Genomic DNA, 7442 nt, shown 5'->3' on the forward strand with positions numbered 1-7442 from the left:
TAATTCCAAAACCCTGGTATTCTGCCAGCCAGCCCAGCACCAATTTTCAGCAGTTCCTCTCCTGAGACCTAGTAACCTGACAGAGTCATATATAGTAAATCATCGGCTTTGGTTAGCAACTGCTGATGGGCTTTTCTGCACATTCAAGCCCACCTTATTACAGGCAATGCGACATCCTGCACATCCGCATGACTCCCTCTCAACAAGTGCTTTGTTCAATAAAAGTCTTTTCTGCCGTAACCGGCTATCTCTCTGCACCCTCTTCAGACCCCTAAATTCTAAAATCTATTACTATATAATATTTTATAAATACCAATTAGAAAGGGCTTATGTCTAAACAGGATTTTCAGGTGAATTTTATCCTGGGAAATTTTTTTAAGATTTATTTTATTTATTTGAAAGGCAGAGTTACAGAGAAAGATAGGGGGAGAGATTCACTCTGAATGGCCACAACAGCAGGGATTAGGTCAGGCTGAAGCCAGGAGCCAGGAGCCAGGAGCTTCCTCCATGTCTCCCTAGTGGGTGTAGGGACTCAGGCACTTGGGCCATCCTGGGCTTCTTTCCCTGGCACATTAGCAGGGAGCTGGATCAGAATAGGAGCAGCCAGGACTCAAACCTGTGCTGCAGGTCGTTGCTTTAATCTGCTGCGCACAGTGCAGGCTGCTATCCTGGATACATTTTTAAAGAAACTTCTCTATTATTACCTCTTTTGGCAAGCCACTAAGTAAGTAACAAAGTTTTTTAAAATGACATTTAAGAATAGCATTTAACCCAAGGTCAGTGATGGGAACACATTTTTTGTGCACATTGCATATAGTTTTACTGATAAAGTTGTGTTGCATACTGGAGGATTTGATATAGCACTGTATGCATAAAAATGGACTTTCTTCCCATGGAGTAAGCTATGTTATGGAAGGCCTATGGGGCGGGGAGCAGTAGTGTACAATCAGGAATGTCCTCATGTGATACTTGGAAATTGTACTGAAGCTCCCAGAGTTTTCCTCAAACCTAAAAAATCTGGGTATAAAAATCAAACACCAACTCTCTTGTCAACTTCTGGATAGCAAAACAAAAAGATGATAAATGTTAAGGAGATGAAAATGCTACTTATCTGAATTGGATCAGTATACATTATATGCATGTTTCAAATTAGCACACTGTAACACATAAATATTTGTGATTATTAGGTCCCAAGTAGAATAAACAGACTAGGAAGAGGGTGACCTGAAGAAATTCAACAACAACAAAACAAGCAATCCAGCTAAGAAATGGACCAAAGATATGGACAGGTATTTTTCAAAGGATGAAATACAAACGACCAATAGACACTAGACACATGGAAAAATGCTCAGGATCACTAGCCATAGGGAAATGCAAATAAAAACCACAATGTGGTTTCACCTCATCCCCATTAGAATGGCTATCATTCAAAAATCAATACATAACAAATGTTGGAAGGATGTGGAGAAAAAGGTACCCTAGTATACTGTTGGTAGTAATGTAAACTAGTACAACCATTATGGAAGACAGTATGGGGATTCCTCAGAAATCTGAAAATAGACCTACCATATGACTCAGCCATCCCACTCCTGGGAATTTGCCCAAAGAAAATGAAATCAGCATATGAAAGAGATATCTGTACCCCATGCTAATAGCAGCTCAGATCACAACAGCTAGGATATGGAATCAACCCGATGCCCATCAACTGATGACTGGATGAAGAAACTGTGGTATGTATATATGATGGAATAATACTTACCCATAAAGAAGAATGACATCCTGTCTTTCACCACAAAATGGGTGCAATTGGAGACCATTATGCTTAGTAAAATAAGGCAGTCCTAAAAGGAAAAGTATCATATTTTCTCTGATTTGTGGTAACTAATATATGGAGTACAAAAATGTAAAGTATATGAGTGAAACTGACATTTTGAAGCTTGATTACTGTTTGTAGCCCTTGTCAATACTCTGAGGAACAGTGGTCTTTCTACTTACTACTTATTGAATTCTTTATTTAGTGGAAGTTTATAAAATAATTGTGATTTTAAAGAAAATTGAAAGTATGTCATCATAAAAACTAAACAAGAAGAAAGAAAGGAGGAGAGAGGGTGGGTAGGATGGTGGGAGGTATCATTATCTTCTTAAAATCATATATATGAAATAAATGAAATCGTTACCTTTGTACAAATAAGTAAAATGCGAAATTGATAATAAAAAGTGTGATAAAACAATCAAAGGGTATTCAGTTATGTGTGAAGTATGTATAGGATATGAAAGCTATTTATACCATGAACTAATTATATGACTGTGATAAAACTATACTGAAGCTCATTTTCTCATCTGAAAATTGAAAAACCATGATTCTATATGTATTACAGAGCTCTTATGGAGTTCAAATAAGATAATGTACATAAAGTGTAGTCTGTTATTCAGGATTCTTGTATGCAAGTGACAAAAACAATTGGCTAAAACAAAACAAATGGTCACTAGTCAAAACAAAATGCTATGTTGACTAAATGACTTGGATGAGAGGAACAAGAAAAAATCATTACAGGGTCAGTTGGATCCCAGAGTCCAAATAATATAATTAGGTTTCTCCCTCCCCCTTCCCCTTTTCCCTTCCCTCTCATCTGTCATCTCCAACTATTTTTTTTCCTATGTTTTGACACCATGCTTAGTCAGTTTCAAGCCATGCTGTGAAATACATGGCCCTTCACAATTCTGGGATTACTTTGTCCTCCAGGCCCAAGCCTTTGGAAGGAAAAAGAGGCCCTTCTTTCTCTTCCTGGGCCCATTTATATTGTAGTAAAATACTCAGTCTGACTCTGGATCAATCTTTGTGTCCAAGGGTATTGAGTACTCTGATTGGCTGAGTCATGCATTTACCATCCTGGAAGAATAGAAAAGACTTCATAATTTTGAAGTCTGCAAAGTAGGCACAATGGTTATCAACTCTGGCTGCACATTAGAAACACCTGGGAATTTTTACTAAAGAATAAAGATTCCAGAGTCATTGCATTAAATCAGATGAAAAAAACTTTCAATAAGCATTGTAGACCACTGAAATAGCATAAATAGGGGAACGAGCATGAAATGAAAATTAAAATATGATTTTTCCCCTTTTTTGGTTTGTTTTTCATTTTGTAGCTGGAAGAGAAAAAGGATGTTTGCTACTAGTGTTTAGTGGAATGAGTGGTATATCCTAAAGCCTAAAAATGTTAGTTCTTACTATTAATATTTTATTATAAATTAAGAAAATAGCTCGAGGATGCCAGCGCCTCAGGCAGAGGATTAGCCAAGTGAGCCGCGGCTCCGGCTAGTCCCGGTTGGAGCGCCAGATTCTGTCCCAGTTACTCCTCTTCCAGTCCAGCTCTCTGCTGTGGCCCGGGAAGGCAGTGGAGGATGGCCCAGGTCCTTGGGCCCTGCACCCGCATGGGAAACCACGAGGAAGCACCTGGCTCCTGGCTTTGGATCGGCGCAGGGCACCAGCCATAGCGGCCATTTGTGGGATGAACCAACAGAAAAGGAATACCTTTCTCTCTGTTTCTCTCTCTCTCTCTCTCTGTCTCTCTCTCTCTAACTCTGTCAAAAAAAAAAAAAAGAAAGAAAATAGATCTAATAGAAAAACATATGGTGATTTTGAGCCAAGAAGGAGGTTGAGAAGACTACAGATCATGAATTCAAGGCATGGAGATTTATAAGATAGTGTATTTATTTAAAAAAGAAATGAGAAAGTTTTATGTGATAAATATTTATTGAAGATCTCCTATGTACCATTTATTGTTCAAGGTGCTATGGACATATTATTGAGTAGAAAAGGAAAAAAAATAATTAACCTGCGAAGTTTGCTTTCTGGTGAATAGAGGTGGCAATGAACAAACAAGAAATAACATGTGATAACACGTGATAACAGGTGATAAAGGCTATGAAGAACAAAGGAGAACAGGCAGGAGCCAGCAGGTAATGGTTGGGAGGAGTTAGCAATATTGTTGCAGTTTTACAGAGTGCTTTGAGAAGGTCTCACTGAGGTGACCTTTGAGCAATATTTGTGGTAAATTAACGAATTACACATGTTCATAGTTAGAGAAAGATTATTCCAGCCCTAAGGAATCCAATGTAGTTGGATTGAAGTAAGTGAAGGAAAAAAATAATAGGACCTTAGATTAGGGGATAGAGAGATAGCAGACTGTGTGGAGACTTATGGATAAGAGGTTGGAAAACTAACAGTAAAGGAACCAGAGAGAAAATATTTTAGGTTTTGTGGGCCAAATGGCAAAACTGGAGATATTTTATAGACATCTACATAACAAAAGAAAAAGCAGATTTCTGCTGTTTTTATTGATGAACTTAAACAATAAGGGGGGGGGGGGCTGTCTGGCTCGGTGATTAAGATGCCACTTTGGATGCTTGCATTCTGTATCAGAGTGTCTGAGTTTGAGTCCTGACTCTGCTTCTGATTTCAGCTTCCTGTTAATGCACGCTCTGGGAAACAGAAGATGGTAACTCAAGTGCTTGGTCCCTATGCCACCTGGATAGGGTTCTGAGCTCCTGGCTTCAACTTGACCTAGCCCTGGCTGTTGTTGGCACTTGGGGAGCAATCCAGCAGATGGAAGATCTTTCTCTGTCTCTGTTGCTGTCTCTCTACCTTTCAAATAAGATGAAAATGAATAATAACTAAAAGCTGAAAGTATAGTAATAATTGAGGACTTCTTTTGTAATACAGGATTAATAATAGGAAGAATGACACTCTTTCTTGGTTCACTCCTCAAATGGCCAGAACAGCCAGAGGTCCATACCAAGGAGCCAGGAGCTTCTTTCGGGTCTCCCACATGGGTGCAGGGACCCAAGCACTTGGGCTGTCTTGCTGCCTTCCCAGGTGCATTAGCAGGGAGCAGGGTTCAGAAGTGGAGCAGCTGGGACTTGAACTGGTGCCCATATGGGATGCAAGTACTGTAGACAAGTAGCTTAAACCACTGCGCCATAGCACCAGCCCTGATATTCATCTCTTAATGCTAGTCTGTCATAAGATTTTATGTATTTCATCATTTATACGGTTTGTTTTTTCACACGGTTACTTCCAAATGCTGATATTAATTCATGGGCTTATGATTTTAAAATGAACATTCATTGCTGAAAAGACAGTTATAGAATTCTATTATATTCTTCCCTTGATATTTGACTTTTAGCATGTCATTACATTGTAGATTAATCACTTCCAATTGATTGGAAGTGGAAGTTCCTCAGTGGCACAGTTTGGATTTTGAAAAATGGAAATTTTCTTTTGTACTTACATCAAGGTTGGAAAAGCACTGCTGGGACTGTACATTGAGCTCAGTAAATGTGTCCACAGTAAATTTGTGGGGAAATGTAAAGCTTTGTTCTCGTTTTAACAGTTTACCAGATGGGAAGTATATAGAGCATCTTTACGTTACTTGTGTTTCAAATGTTAATTGTCATTAAAATGGTTACTACAGTATTGCATTGCCTTGTAAATGCAAGTTAAATTCATTAAGAAACATTATCAAATATGCAGCAAAAGCGAATTCCAAAAATCTTTTAATATTCAAAAATAGTGATTGAAAGTAATTCTTTTTATTCAGAAAAGTTTCAATGTCAACCCTGAGCTAAAAAAAAAAAAAAAAAAAACATAATAATGTTTGATGAGGCCAAATGGTGAATGACTACCAGGTAGTGTCTTCATGACCAAAGAAAAGTTTTGGAGTAGACCACTGACCCTGGCCTGAATGATAGTGATCTTGAATTCTGAAAATGAAGCCACACTAGACAACTCTGCATTTGACTTACAGGAAGACAAAGAGTATGGGTCCATTAGAAAAACAGCAGTCTCAGATTTCCCAACAGATGGATCAAACTCTGAAACAGAGGCAAATGCAAATGCATGTGAAACGTGTCCTTCTGGAATTCTCTTAAGTGTGTGGAATAAATCTCAAGTATACATAAAGAAAACCATTTTGAAAAAGGCAGCCTCAAGATCCAGAGGGAAAAATAAGAAGATACTCCAGGAAAAATAAGTTGAAGAATGATAAAGAATCTCAAAGTGAATAGACCTCGAATGAAACCCAGTGTAAGGAGCATACTCAGTGTTTTGGAGTCAATGATAGATTGGAACCCCTTGTTAAAAATAAAAATGCTGGGGCTGGTTTCGTAGTGCAGGAAACTAAGCTGACACCTGCATTGCTGGCATCCCATGTTGGAGTGCTTGTTCAAGTCCCAGCTGCTCTATTTCCAATCCTACTCCATGCTAATGCTCCTGGGGAGGAAACAGATGATGACCCTAGTATTTGGGCCCCTGCCACCCATGTGGAAAACCCAAATGGAGTTTTGGCTCCTGGTTTTAGCCTGGCCCAGCCCCGGCTGTTGTGGTTATTGGGGGAGTGAACCAGCAGATGGAAGATCTCTCTCTCTCTCTCTCTCTCTCTCTCTCTGTGTGTGTGTGTGTCTTTCTCTCCACCCCCATCATTCTCCCTTTCTAATCAATCAATCAATAAATAAATATTTTTTAAAAATATTGGTGAGTCAGACCTTGAAACAAGGACAGACCAGGCTGTGGAGGAGTGGGATACTGAGAAAGCTGAGGAACTCAGCAACCAGCTAGCTACTCCGGAGATTGGTGTAAAAATTGCCAAATCAAGTACTTGCCTCAAGTTTGTAAAAGACAAAAGGGAGTCTGACAATGCATAGCCATCATGAGAGTTTGAAACAATGAAGAAATGAAGAGATAGAAAATAAAAAATAACATGGGATATATGTAACTTGGTAGAGTTCTTCAAAATACTTACAGATGGGGCCAGTGCCTTGGCTCACTTGGTTAATCCTCCGCCTGCGGCGTCAGCATTCCATATGGGCGCTGAGTTCTAGTCCTGGTTGCTCCTCTTCCAGTCCAGCTCTCTGCTGTGGCCCGGGAGGGCAGTGGAGGATGGCCCAAGTGCTTGGGCCCCTGCACCCACATGGGAGACCAGGAGGAAGCACCTGACTCCTGGCTTCGGATTGGCGTAGTGCTGGATGTAGCGGCCATTTGGGGAATGAACCAACAAAAGGAAGACCTTTCTCTCTCTCTCTCTATCTCTCTCTCTCTCTCACTGTCTAACTCTGCCTAATAAAAAAAATACTTACAGAATGTTACTCAATTTACTGAAAAGACTTATTAAATTTTTCATATATGTCAGGAAATTGATAGGCAGGAAAAGCAAGCGTAAAAATTGAGAATTGATTATCAACTTTTTAAAAATCTCTAAGAACTTCATCCTATTGAAGTGAATAAAGTGAGACACTCTTTTATATGTATAATAAACCTAAGCATAGTCATACATACAGGAAAAGTATCAGGTTGCATTTTGTTGTTTATACAGATCTAGGATATAAAATCAAATTTACTTTTTGTCTGTTTGGCTTAGCTGAACGAGGGAACTTGTATACTTTAT

At 39.1% G+C, this 7442-nt stretch overlaps 1 pseudogene; it reads left to right on the forward strand.

Annotated features, from left to right (window-relative positions):
* Positions 1 to 1389: 1389 nt before the first annotated feature.
* LOC133752566 (protein FAM204A-like) lies at positions 1390 to 6702 on the forward strand (annotated as a pseudogene).
* Positions 6703 to 7442: the final 740 nt, after the last annotated feature.

This window comes from Lepus europaeus, chromosome X (genome assembly GCF_033115175.1).
Source record: "Lepus europaeus isolate LE1 chromosome X, mLepTim1.pri, whole genome shotgun sequence".
NCBI classification, from domain to species: Eukaryota; Metazoa; Chordata; class Mammalia; order Lagomorpha; family Leporidae; genus Lepus; species Lepus europaeus.